Source organism: Micropterus salmoides, unplaced genomic scaffold, assembly GCF_014851395.1.
Source record: "Micropterus salmoides isolate LMB-PRFRI ecotype aquatic unplaced genomic scaffold, ASM1485139v1 Ms_hic_scaffold_12, whole genome shotgun sequence".
Lineage (NCBI taxonomy): Eukaryota > Metazoa > Chordata > Actinopteri > Centrarchiformes > Centrarchidae > Micropterus > Micropterus salmoides.
In genome coordinates, this window is record NW_024040263.1 from 1967277 (window position 1) to 1981906 (window position 14630).

Below are 14630 nucleotides of genomic sequence, written 5' to 3' on the forward strand. Positions count from 1 at the left end.
TGGTGGTACATGGTATGATAGCAATGTTTTTTCCTGTCTAATACATTGTCTTATGTCTGTGCCACACCCCTTATTTTGTGACCCCTCCTCACAATGATGACTATAGAGTGGGGTTTCCCTAATAGGGGAAATAAAGAAACTTCCGATGAATTGTTGATAAAGTTACCATGTTAGCAACTGGTTGTTTAATTTTGTTTATTTTTTTTCCCCAAAGAATGTCTAAATTTACAGTATTTCATGAGAAATCTGAGGCACATTTCCACTCTCAAATCTGTTTTCCTGCAAGGAAGATGACACAGTATGACCAACAAGCATTTTCACTGACACAGCGTACTTAAGGAAGGGTTCACCTGAATTACAAAAAATACCCCAGTTTGTTTTTACTCACCCCTAGTGACTTTTATACTTTGCTGTGAATTGCTTGGAACTACATTCTACGGAAGAAACAGTCATTATTAAAGTGTTGACAACATGTTGTGTAATGGGGACTCTGTGTCTGGAAAGTACATTTTTAAAAGCTTCCATTCATTAAGTCATCCACTGTAGTCATTTCAAAATGTGTTTTTCCATAATTTGTGAACTGACACTTTAATGTATATTTTCACACAATTACTGAAGAGGAAGACCACAGTCTATGCGAAATGCAAAGAAATAGGAATGATATGCAATATGGGTCATGAGCAGAGCTCAACTTCATGACATCGCCAGCAGCATCGCACATATTTTAATATTCTGAGTCACACAGAGTGGCACCGTGTGGTCAAGCTTAAGCTACCCTGAGACCAGTGTGACAGCAGCATACTGCAGCTTTAATCCGGTCCCAGTCTAACAGGACACTGACCTCACTGCAGTGATGTCATCAAGGTGAGTCAGAGACATCTACAAGAGAGTGAGGGTTGGGAGGAGGTTTATTATGGTAGACATACACCTGTGGCATGTTGCAATGCCACAGAGATTGTGTACTTGTTTCATCATCCTGTGGCCTGTTCACACAACCAATAGAAATGGACTTTCTTCCCATTTGGGGACAGAAAGATAAACCCAGAAGATAAAAATATGAGATTGAGTGTTTTTGGTAAAGCACCACTAATAAATAGTTTCATATAAACAAGACAAAGTGAAAGGTGTTGCTAGTAGGGATCACAGATAATTATTATCCAACTCTACAGTTCTACAGGACATTTTAGAGTCTTTCAGCTAATCATTTTGGTTTACTTTACTACTCTGAGTCTGTCTCACAGCTCTTATCAACCTCATTTCCAGCAGCTACAAGCACCTGTTTTTAGCAGAAAAGGTTTGATCAACTGACAGTATGCAACTTATCCAGCACCAAGTGGCACACAGACAAAGTCATCAACCAGCTGGTAAACACAGTGGAGTATTTAAAAGCAAAAGAGCCAGGTGTTTCCCTCAGGAGATGTTAGAGAACAAAAACTAGCTAAAACAAAAGTAAATATTAAACTTAAACTCATCAGGTGGTCAGAAACACAACTCCAGATGAATGCTAATGTTGCTCTGTGCCTGCTCGATGTGTAAATAAGCTATGCAACTGTTTCGCCATAACAACTTTATGAGGTGATAATATGTCAGTGTTTTTACAGCTTGTATGTGCTGCAGTAACCAAAACATGTGTGTGTGTGTGTGTGTGTGTGTGTGTGTGTGTGTTGGACAGACTGAGGAGAAAGACAGACGTGAGACAATGTCTTTGTCACATATTGTCATTTATTAACTAAAGCCTCCCAGGAGTCTCGCCAGTGGGGAATTCTTTATCAGTGACATCACAGGTAGTGGACAGACAGACAGCGAGAGAGGAGGAGGAGGCACAGGGGGTTTCAGGCAACCAGCGGAAAGACTCCTTAAAAGGAGATCTGTGTTGTTTTTCGATTCGGTCCACTGCCGTCAAACAACATCATCTCCACTTCCTCAGATTGTCCTGAGGATAAGTAGGCCGGTAGGAGAGTACCGGTCACCACAGTGTTGTTCCAAATCCACTGACATAGCCACATGCACCTCAATCGTTTTTTTTTTTTTTTATTGAGTGAGTTGGTGTCAAAGTTTTCTGTCGAGATTTGACTTCACATGCCACCACATGCATTTATCCTCAAGCTAAACTGTTAAGAATAGTACACCTTAACCATGCAATTAATTACAAGATCAATGTCAAAGTAAATGATCATTTAAAAACCAATGAAGCGTGGGGTTTTGCTGACAATCCTTCAATAAATTTGGTAATAGTAATAAAATTACACTCCTATTCTGGCTTAATTGAGCAAAATGAACTTTTCTCTAATCTGAATTGAACTGATAAGGTCTCTGTTTTCTTGTTTTAAATTGAAATTACATTTATATGTTACTAATTTACGACAGAAAATGTATTTTGAGAGAAATGTTTTTATTATTATAATTAGGAAAAATTAGCAACCTGTCCAGGATGTACCCCGCCTTTCGCCCGATGTCAGTTGGGATTGGCTTCAACCTGTACACAGGATAAGCGGTTGACGATGAATGGATGGAGGAAACACTGGTAATTAAACACTTCTGCAAAATATTTGCTGACAACTATTTTATTAGTTTTTCCTGCAATATCCGCTCTTGCAATACAAAACCTACTAAAAGTATGATCAGCATTTTTTATGGCTATGTTTAAGCTCTCACAGTACTTGGTTAAGGTCTGGGGAAAATGGTGGTCTGTGAGTAAGCACAAGACACAATGTGTTTCCTTCATTAACATTTAACTGAAACCACAATCTTTAACCAAATTTCTTTTGTTGCTTAAACTTCACCACAAGCAGAAGTCACATTGTGACCTCCAGTACGCCTACTATTCACCTCGACCACTTCTGTAAACACTGCATGCAGTACAAATACTAACCATTTCCTTCACTTGAAAACAATGTTGCCACAAAACTGACCCTGCATTCATGTGGGGTCAGAATAATTCATGTGAACACCACCTCAAGTCGGAACAACAACTTGGTAAGTTGCTGAAAATTTTGGTACACAATTTACTTATCAAGTTGATGTCATGTTACGCAGAAACATGGCGAACGAAAGTAAATGTTAGGTTGAGTATAATTATTATTATTGATAAGTATTATCATTAATCTTTTATTCACTTATTGGAAACAGCTATCAAAGTGTTGTTTAAACACTCTGAGTACTAAAATACATCTTCTTTGAAGCATACCTGTTGTTTCCACATTAAATGAGTAATATAAAAATGTTATTTCTAGCAGACATAGTTGTCTCATAGTGAGGTTGTTAGATATCCCCATCTTTATAAAATTTTTAACTTAAATCCCTATACTCCCTCCGAGATCTTTGTAATTTCTTCTTTCATACTGTTGTTGTTTTTGGTCAATACATATAATCACATATACTCTCCTACTGTATTAATCTGCAGCTGAAAATAGTTCTCAACAAATGCAGTCTTAGCTCTTTCGTCATGTTTCCTAAAAACTACAGTGCCCAGTTGTCTTAGAATTTCACTGAGCGATAACAATACAAAATACATATTCATGACCACTTTTAATATATTTATGTCTTAAGTACAAAAAAAATGCAGCTGAGAGCAAAAACAGTGTGTAGTTTTAGTCTTTTCATGAGATTTGTTGACAATAACAAAAGTTTAGAATATTGCCAGCCTTATCATTTAATGTGAGTGGCGCTTTACCTGAGACAAAAAGGGCAAATTATGGACTATCACTTTGGTTGTTGAGTATGATTTAGTTCACATACAGATACCATTTATTCAATTTGTATTATCAAGTTAGACAGACAACAGCATGAGCAAGAAACCAGTGAGTGAGATGTGTGTGAGACCTAGCTATCACTCAGTAAAGGTGACAGCTGTATGTATCTTGTCATCTTATCTTATCATTTGTATCGGTGCAACTGTGGGAATGAGTGCAGACAATGCTATGCTGTGAACAAGGGATGCATCATAATAATACTCTTTTAGTCTATAAATAGTATGAGGGCTGTATAGTGTGTAACGATGGATACTGCCACATCAATAGACGTACACACAGACAGTGATTTGGACATATCAGTGGGTTGTAAAAATGTGAGTTTAGACAATACGAAGGGAAAATGTGACATGATATGTCGGCTGTTTGTGTGAAGGTGAACCAGACAAGCTGACTAAGAGAAGATACTTTGTTTCCTTTTCTTTTTTAATGACCTGAGGGATCAGATTAATTACATTCATACTAGTCAAACCACAGCCTTCTGCTGTTTGCTACTGGGCAGCTGCAGGATTGGATGTGTTGCTTCATGGCTCAAATCTTTGAGCAATTGGTGGTTACTCGTCATTTACTTTTCCGCTCCACTTGTTCATGCTTAAAGGTTGACGGACCTTTTAGTGACATGTCTGCCTCTCAAACTATCACATATTGTTCCTTTGTACGTGCGAGTTACTTGTGTGCACTTTAAGTATTTTCAAGGATGAATGCACATGTACAAGTGGGTGCATGCATAAATGCGGGTCGGTGTGTTTATGAGCATTTGTGTACAGGTATGATGCTATAGACATTTACAAAACCACGCATCCCCACCTGGGTGCTGCAGACACCACTAATCTCCACACCTCACCCCCAGACCACACCAAAGGGAATCTCCCTATGAGCTCATGTCTAAAGCTCTGCCTGCCTCCTGTCTCAAACAGGATAAAACAACAGCATTGTTTATTTCTACATGAAGGCAGCATCTCCTAAATAAACAACATGCAACATTGATTAATTTACTTCTAGTACATGAATGTTTAGCTATTTGAAGTCTTTCCATGGCTCCCAATGTGTTTTACAATAAAGTTTAAGGTATTACTTGTCACTTGATTAAATCATATTAAACCCCTTACAGTCCTCCAAGACCACTATGATCTGGCAGTTTGATCCTGTCAGCTGTTGTTAGTAACCAAGGATGATCATGCGTTTGCTCTACTGGCTCCTTGGCTCTAGAATAGCCCCCCACGTAGCATCAGGTCAGGGAACACAGTCTCGCTATTTAAATATTCTACTCTATTTAAAGTAGGCTAATCTTAAAACCTTTCTCAGCATCTGATATTAGATGTGGGACTTTTTATTCCACAGATTTTTCTTCCTTGTCAAAACCAGAAGCTACATTACCCACACCGCAACTTGACCACTGACAGTAGCATCGAGCCGCTAGCCTCAAGCAGAGATGACAAGTTCTACATGAAGTGCCACATATTTGGATAGCTGACCATGGTATAAGCAAAACAATTCCTTTCCAAACATACGATTTTGAAAATTAACACGCATAACATCTGGAATATTATAGTCTAGCCTAGAAATGAACCTCACATCACCCTAAATGGTTAAAAATGGCCACAGAGGGAAAATGTAATTTATTAACTTACAATGACTGATTTATGAACATTTTTATATTCGTTCATGTGTATGTGTGTGGAAACTTAGGGTAAAGATGTCTAACGGAGGACTAAACCCCAAAAGCAGGATCCACCCAGAGAGACTCACGCAAGCCCATCAATGGAGCCATTGATACATGAAAGGCAGCGATGGATGGAGGGAGTGTGTGAGAGAACATGAGTGTCTGAGTGTGTTAGAGTGAGTGTGTGTCTGAGTGTGTGAGAGGAAGAGATTTACGAGAACAAATCCTCCAGATGCAGAGTGTGAAGCTAGCTCCAGACATTCATGGTTGCCTGGGTCACGACCTCTGAGTTTGATTTCTCCATGACCTGCAGACATTAGACGCATGTTTTCCTGCTGGCAAAAACATTTAACTGTCTTTCTTTCCCTTGACCCCTCTTTTAACTTTTCTTTAGTGTCAATCACTTCTTTTATACTCAAGTGGACAACAAACGTTTTGATTCTTTGTATATTCATGTGCACTGACCAATATCACGTGGAAGCCCATGGAAACAGCGTGTTGTGTCTTGATTCAGCATCACACACGAGAGGCTGGCAGGCTTAGAAATTTGATTATTAGCAACAGTTGCAAAAACCTTGCTTTAGCATCTTGCATCTCACCAGTTTCTGAAACAATCTTATTGTTTATTATTAGAAGCACTTTAAAGTCAAGTCTAGTCTAGTCAGTAAAGACATGTTGCAAGTGAAGATATATAAATTAATTTGTGCTCTTTGAAATTGACCCACCAACTCGAATGCAACAGAATAGATGACATTAAATCATTATATACATTTTGAACAAAATGTTGGTATTTAAATGATCTCAAATAATAGTCTCAAATAATAACTACTCTGTGCTGTACACAAAATAAAGGCTGATCCCTAACAATGAAACACAACTTTTCATGCAGATGTTTCCAATTGAAAGCCTAAGAGGAAATGTAGAGATTCTGCCTTTTGAGCTTGTAGGCACGCAGGTACTTTATTCATTCCAAGGGAAATTTAAGTGGCAATGCAGCATGATACAGATTTCAATGTGAAAAATCTATGCAGACGTTTCATTGACAGTATTATAACACTGAACAAAACAATCATGTTATTCTACGGCTGCTTTACTTCCATCCGATCAATGGAAATACATCAGGTTTACAGTAGCTATGAACCTCTATCTTTGCGTCCTCTCCTGGCTGTTCCTGCCCTGTCTGTGACCGCTTCATATCTGCCTCATCTTTGTTCCTTTTCATTTCCATTTTCAGTGTGCGTGTCTGTGCAAAGTCTTCCACAGTAAACTCTCCACTCTGTGTGTGGGACCAGCTGTCCATGTTTTGATTTTCACTTGTTGCTCTGTGTTTCAGTGCTACCTGAACTGTGGCTGACACTCACACTTTTCATCCGGCACACCTCAGCACACACACACACACACACACACACACACCCACACTCACACACACAGATGTGGAGGTGAAAATGCTACGAGCGATCATAAACATCACTGACACGTCACATAAAAGAAACATGAATAGAATAAATGTTAGTTGAGACTTCTCTGTATATGTCTGTGCGTGTTTTATAATCTGTAAATCTAGAAATACAGTTAATATGTGTGTGTGTGTGTGTGTGTGTGTGTGTGTGTTCATAGAAAGTGTCCTCATAGTGCAGATAACAGAGAGAAAGAGCGGAATTTACTTTTGCTCTCATTCTCCAACAAATTAAAAGTTTATTCCACTTTTAAATTTCCACATTGTACTGTCTATGTTAATTTGTAATGGGAATTTCTAAAATCGCTGTGTAACTTGCACAAATTGTGTTCTGTAATTATTAACTTATTAACACAATTTGCCAACGAATAGAGTGGAGAAAAGGGTGGAGGGTTTCTCTCGTGCAGTGGCATCACTTTGGTTTTGCAGGGCAGCACAGTGGTTTGAAAAATGCAAAAAATATTGCAGATGTGATTTTTTTTGTACATTTAGTGATTTCTAAACAGCATGTGAATTCAAGAAGAGAAATAAACACACATTAACCAAAAAACATAGGCCTTTGGAAGACATTTTGACATGCCACAGTAGGAAAAGCATAGGTGTAAATAATCACATTGATGGCTGAACTCCATTTAGTTTTAGGGTCCTGGTACTGTGCATGCTTGGGCACTGTCACGCTGTCATGCTGGGACACTTAAAAGAACTGAGAGTCATTATTAATGTTATTGGTATCAGTGGTTTTCCTACTGAGAAGTTAAAATGTCTGCTGTAAAAAGCAGCAAGCAAGTTTGCTGCCTTGACTACAAAGACAACACACACTGAAAAGAAGGTCAAAACTGTTTGGACAAGTTTGTTATTGGTCAACATCCAACTGTGTGAGAGTAACCAAAGCAAAAACCCGACATGATAGGTTTGTATAAATGTATGCCTAGTTCTCTTCCAAAATGTTTGTCATAACACTCTTGTGAGGGGTTTGCCCACCATTTTCATAATATCCAACTTTAGCAGACAACATGTAAGTGCGGACAGGTTTAAAAAGTCAAAAAAGACCAAATCGTTTTGTAATGTAATTTGGATTCAAACCAAACAGCTCTGTGATGGCGGGAGAAATGGGAATTTTCCAAGAAGTGTGGGATTAGTTATTCTGTGCTGGGTGACCATGGGAATGGAGTGAGGGATGAATGGTGTAATGTAAGAAGGGATCAGGGATTAGGTAAGTAGAGTGAAGGATTTCTAGACGAGAGAGTAATCTAGACGTGTCGATATTCATCCTCTAAGGGGAAAAAAATACCGGGCCAAGAAGATTATCCTGATGGTGATCGCATAATCTCGGTGTGTGTGCGTTATGGCGAGCAGACGGCACAATTAGTCACTCACTCAGTCATGCCCTCGGGCTGCAACCAAACACATGCACACACGTCACAGCAGGCATGCAGCTACAGAGCTGCATACACACTTTTACAGGAACACAAACCAAACCGTTGATGAAGGAGCTGCGGTGTTACTTTCTTAACTGTGGTTTAATGTGGATTTCCCCCTTCCCTTCTTTGTGCCCACGTTCTTTCTCCCTTTCTCCTCTCGTATTCTTTCCTTTCCCTCTTCACTGCTTACTTTCTCATCCTTGCTTTCATCCATCCTCTCATTATTTTTACCTCAGTCTTTCTTTTCCGCACCCTTCCCTTTTTTTCTTCCTTTGCCATCTTCCATGGTGTCATATCTCCGTCATCTCTTCACTCCTTCATATCTCCTTTTCTCCCTCCTTCTGTTGCTACCTTCCTTGCAGCTTCTTTCTTTTGGTCCTTTGCAGGCTGTCCTCCCACCATCCTTACTTTTACTTACTTGCTTTGTCTTTCTTTGCAGTTCTTCCATCTATCTCCTCCATCTTTCCATAATTCCAAAACCAGTCATGTTTCTTAACCTCAACCACTATAATCCTATTAAAGGAATTATGAAATTATCCTGCTAGGCTCATGATGTAATTATTTTTTAACAGCTGTTTTCCAGTATTCCTCTCCTTCTCCGTCTTTCACACGTTCATACACTTCTCAGGGGTTTAATTAGTCATGTCAGTGCCTTTGAATCCTTTCATTGTCTCAGTTCTGTGTATTCCCCCCATCTGTTATGGTGGAATAGTCTTTTCCATAACCTACAATGGGCCATTAAACAGTACTGTCTGCATATGTGTGTGTGTAAAAATACTATTTCAAGATGTACATGTGTGTTTGTCAGATAGTAATTGAAACTTTGAGAGAAAATGTCTTTATGACTTTGTTAAATGCCCATGACACTGACACCCCCCCGCCCCCTTAGTAATTGACCTTTGGCTAGGCCACACCCCGAATACACAGCTGGCCAATCACAGCGCAGTATAGGACTCGCTCTAACTGAGGTCCGACACTTTCATGGCTGCGCTCCATTGACTCTAATGCAAAAGGAGTCGTTTTCCAGCTGTTTTTGGCTGTATTTTTCTGAGATATGGTCAAACGTTGTTCCTGGGACACTTGTAATAGTTACAGCCGCTACCCAGAGAGGTTAATAGGAGAAGTACTATTCTCTATCCAAAACCTAAAATAAATCCAGAAAAATGTCGGTTGTGGACCGTTCTTAATGTAATATTAGTTAGCTGAGATTGTTTTTTCCAGTAAATTTGACAATATTTCTCCGGGGATTGCATTAATAAATAGTGGCGGCGCTGACAGTTTGTCGGACTTAGCAACAGTAACTAAGGGGGGCGGGGCTTAGCGAAGGGTCAATTATGTCTCAGTTTTTGTTTTTCACCTTGCCCTTTACCTTATAGTTTTAATTCAGACATGAGATGTTCACATTAAAATTCAATTACAGTTCCCTGTGAGGCCATCAGAAGTGGTCCGCTGGAACTTTCCATTAAGATCCAGGAAAAAAAAAAGCTGTTAACAAAGCTGCCCTTGAGTCTTAAAGAACATTGTAGTTTCATGCAACCTGGTCAAAATCTCCGCACACTCTCCCCGTACTTTTGATTGCTGTGATCTGGGAATGCAACAACATTGCTAATAAGAAATCCAACGGGGAAAGAAACACAAGCAGTCGATGATCACACAGGTTTTAAACATATCTCTCCAGTTTAGCCAAACTTATGTGGAAGAGAAAATTGGAGTAATGGCATTAATGATAACAAATAGTACAATCTGCTGGCAAGTCTAAAAACCATTAATGACAACATCATAAAGACAGTAGAGAAAATGGAAGATGCGCGTTTTTTTCATGAGGGAAAATGGCCACAAGAGTTAGATGAACAGCAACATCTCCAAACAGTAAAAAACCACATTACCTGAAAATGGGGACAAAAACAGCCAACAAAGCTCTTGCTGGCCTAACTGGCACAGTTACAGTATGTATTACATTGTGTGTGTTTATACTCCTGTCTGTTAATCCATACACACGTGCTGCAGCTGCTCCATTGATCTTGATGGGATCGTATGAAGATCAGGGTTGCCATTATTATTGGATTAAAAAGATTAGCACACACCTGCATGGCAGGACATTAGAGAGCTCCTACAATATTGTGTTTCTGTGTGTGTGTGTTTACCTGTATTAAACCATCTTAAAAGGAAGAGAGATGAAAGAAAATTTGGCCATTTGAGCCTCTTCAATGTTCAGCTTCCTGCTATTACTCTCCACCATTGATCAATTCCTTCAGAGGGACAAAAAAGCAGAAAAGAAGCCAGTGTTACTTTATTCTTCCTCTGGTATTGTTTACGGACTTATCTGGAGAGAGAGAGAGAAGACAGGTCTGTGGACGTTTGTCGCTGGTCAGAGGAAGTCGTCTTATGTAAACAGGAAACAGTGAGGACAGTGGATGTGACAGTGGTGAGTGGAAGTCAATCCACCATCCAACATCAAACACACACTCACACTCATCCAAACAAAACACACAACATTCTGTATGTTTGTATTTCACTCGGAAAGTGGAAGCTAGTTAGCCAAGCCAATGTTTGCACTAACACTAGATGTTACTTTTCGTTCATGTTATTTCAACACCTGCTGGGTCACTGGCAGCTCTCACAAACTCAGTGTTGTGTTTTCCTTCATTACAGGAAGGAGGGGGTCTAGGGGTAATGTTGACTGTATCTTTTTCATGGGTGAAACTATTACCATATTGATATTAATATTATTATAATTATTATAATTATTACAGTATGAACCAAAAGTTCACACCCTTGTTTGTAATACTAATACACTAAGAGAAAGGATGTAAAAACACATCAATCATAACTACTATACCATACTATACTTCAAGTAACAAAATGTCAAATAACACAAACACGCCCTAATACTGGATTGACAATACTGAGGTGTATGTAGCGTCTGGCAAGAGTACACACGCATGAAGCAGCATGCACTATGTATTAATATCAAAGAATGAAGGGAGCAGGGAGGGGAGAGAAAGCAGGAAGTCCCCTAAATCTGATAGTGGTTGTGGGGAAAGAGTGGAAACCCAATGCCCCTATTACCTTATCACAAACTGTAGAAACGGGTGAGGTTGTCACCGTGTGTGTGTGTGTGTGTGTGTGTGCTTGCACGTGTGTGTGTTTGTGTGTGTGTGTGTTGCCTGGTTAGACTTTAAGTGAAGGCACATTCCAAAAATAGTTTTACCTCGCAGTCATTTTCTCCTTCAGTGTTTCTCTTTCTTGTTTTCCTCCCTATCCTTCCCTTTGTCTCCCCTCTTACATCTGTAACGTTAGTTACAATACACACTACATTTTGGATATATAATTTCTAAAGTTTCAGAACAGTAAATAAATTGGCACCTCTATAACGAGAGACAGGTGCGTGGGGGAAAATGGCCCTGTCAAAACCTACCACAAGCAAAAAATATATATCGACACAATGTATATTTTTTGCAAGTTAGACAGTGTGCGGGACTTTTTCTTTGTTATTTACTACAGTTTACCATACTGATTTATGTTGCTTAATAAGTAAGTAAGAATGATTCCACAATATTGTTCTGAGCTAACAGAACTTTGTTTTATTATAAAGGTTAACTAACCACCAAGAGTTCCTGTAACAAAAGACACATATAACCAAATTTATTAGGCTTCCTTCTCTAAGGACTTGAATCCATCCAATAGCTATTGAGATATTTCAGCCTGGACCAAAGTAGTGGACTGACCGACCAACCAGTCGTGACTAACAATCATCATTTTGTTACAATAACTTCTTGCTCTCAACTATTGGTTTGGATAACAGAAATGTGTTGAATTGAGATGAGAGCACACCTGTTCAATATGATTTTATTGAAAGTCTGTAATGGTTAATACTGAATTATCATCTAGCCCTAATCCAGTATACTTAGGATGGACACAGACTATAGAGGAAGTCTTCTGGTGAAATCTCAAATGCTCATACACAAATTGCATATCAAAATGCAGGTCTGAATCTGAAATGATATATTCAATAATCCTCTTTCAAAGCTGCAGTAGTGCTGTTAAATAACTTAGATGGTGCGTCTTTAGTGCAAAAGACTGATTATTAAAAATGCAAGACCTAAATTTATTTATTATTTTTCTGGGATTTTCCAGATCAGAACTGGAGATGTGAATGTTTTGGCTTTCAAGTCTCAAAGCAAGTCATTAAAGAGTCAGGTCTCAATTAAGTCATGTCTCAGGTCGCAAGTCTGGATGCACACCATTCATTCACCTGTTTTCACAGTCTGAACTACATTCAAAATGTTAAGCCAATGACACTGACTATATGGGGTCATACACACCCTTACACACATAACCAATAAACTGTAGTCTGTGTGTCAATGGATGAGTTTGTCCTGAGAGGTTAGTATTCCTCATCTGCTGACGCATTTCCTCTGCTCCACAAGTCCGTACAGACTTTTCTTAGCAGCTCTGTAAAAACCACAACTGTGCAAATTTACACAGAAAAAAACACCAAAACTTCCCCAGATGGCAGGTTTAGGGAAGTGGCTTTCCTTCAAGCATGTGTGATATGTGTATTTGCGTCTGGTGTACGTGCTTGTGAAGCCGTCATTGTGTGCGTATGCGCGTATTCACCATTCACACCAGCTTGTTCCTTTTCTGTGACACTTATGATGCTTTGTTCCAAAATTAAGAACTTGAGTCCAAGTTCGTTTTTGTCTGTTTGCCGTAGTGTTGGGAAAATAACCTTGGCTGGAAAGAGCTGTGGTCGTGCCTCACTGAAAGTCGTTCATCTCGAAAGGTTAACTGCTGGAGTCGGAGAGGTAGGAAGCGCAGGTGCAGGAAAGTTTTCGAGTTATTTCAGATCTCTGAGCCTGCAGTGTTTTTTTATTTTAAACTGTGTTTATGTGATGAACAAGGAGAGGAAAGAAACTTAACTGCAGCAGTTTTCATGTGGATGTACAGTACAGCATCTTCTTCAGGACGGTTTAGCTCTACATGGTTGCTGCAGATACTGCATCAGTGACATTTCTGTTACAGTCTCTCTAACCACAACTCTGTCACCTTAACTTGACCCTGATTCTTGATACATATGTGTTGGTATTATCTTCTACAGGATATCAGTGTAATCCAAATGCAAGTTTAACATGATCTAAAAGTTAAACTGTGCTTTTGAAAACTGGGTTCTAGTTGTACATTTCATATTTGCATTTACCTTGAAATGTCAGTGCAAAATTTTGAGGGAATTTATTTTTCTAATTCAAATTTTGTTGTTGCCTTGTTGGTCCTCCATTTCACATGTAGGTGTAAAGGAAAGGGAAAAATCAGAGCAGAAATTTCACCCCAAGTGTAGAAGGGAGGTGAATGGCATGAGTGAAGGAGGTGATTCACTGTTTCAATCTTTGTTTTACAATGAAAAATCCAGTCAAAGTTTCACTGCGCTAATTTACAGACAAGTAAGACCAACATTGGTCCACACTACAATGAATGTTTCAATCATGACTTCTTTTTTCCCCCTTTTTACTCTTAAGGTCTCATGAAAGATGAAGGAGAAAGACTAGGACCCTCATTCACACTTGGCAACTCTCCTTCCTATAAGCGTTTGTCAGCAACACAGTGAACATGTTATGAAAGTGCATGAAGGGGCTGTTTGATGTATAACACCAAGACCTTATAGAAGACCTATGGAAACACATGGTGGCCTCGTTGTGAAAGGATCACAGGGTAATGAACAACGAGAGGATTGAGTGTGGCTGGAATAGGAGGAGAAGGAGGAAGAAGAGGAAAGGAAGAAAAAAGGGCGTGAGGAAAAGGAGGGGGTGTGTGCAAAGCTTCCGACCCCAAAGGGCAACCCTTGTGAAGGTTTAGAAGACTTGATGAAGAAATAGAAGATTTCTTTCTTTATTGGAAGGTAGAGGAAGGGGAACCTCCTACAGCAATCCAAGGGGGAATTCTAACCAATTGAAGAAGCCACCCCTCAGATCAAAGTGTGTGTGTGTGTGTGTGTGTGTGTGTGTGTGTGTGTGTCATTCACCTGCACCTTAAGAGATGAGGAAAAGAGGAGCTCAAAGGTGGAGAGGAATGTAGGCATTAAAAACTCCTTGGAAACATGACACTGCCATGTTGCAGCATAACCAAACAAACCCAAAATACTGTTTGTATAATGGTAATAACACAAATGCTCATAACTGTATGTACTTGTTACAGCAGGCTGTACTTCAGTGCTGAAGTACAGCCTGCTGTAACAAGTGTCCGTGTAGATCTTGGCTGTCAGAAAATGTCCTCCACCTATTCGACAAAACAGAAATAATAATCAACTGGCCTAAAAAGTGTTCATCCACTTTGTCAAATACCAC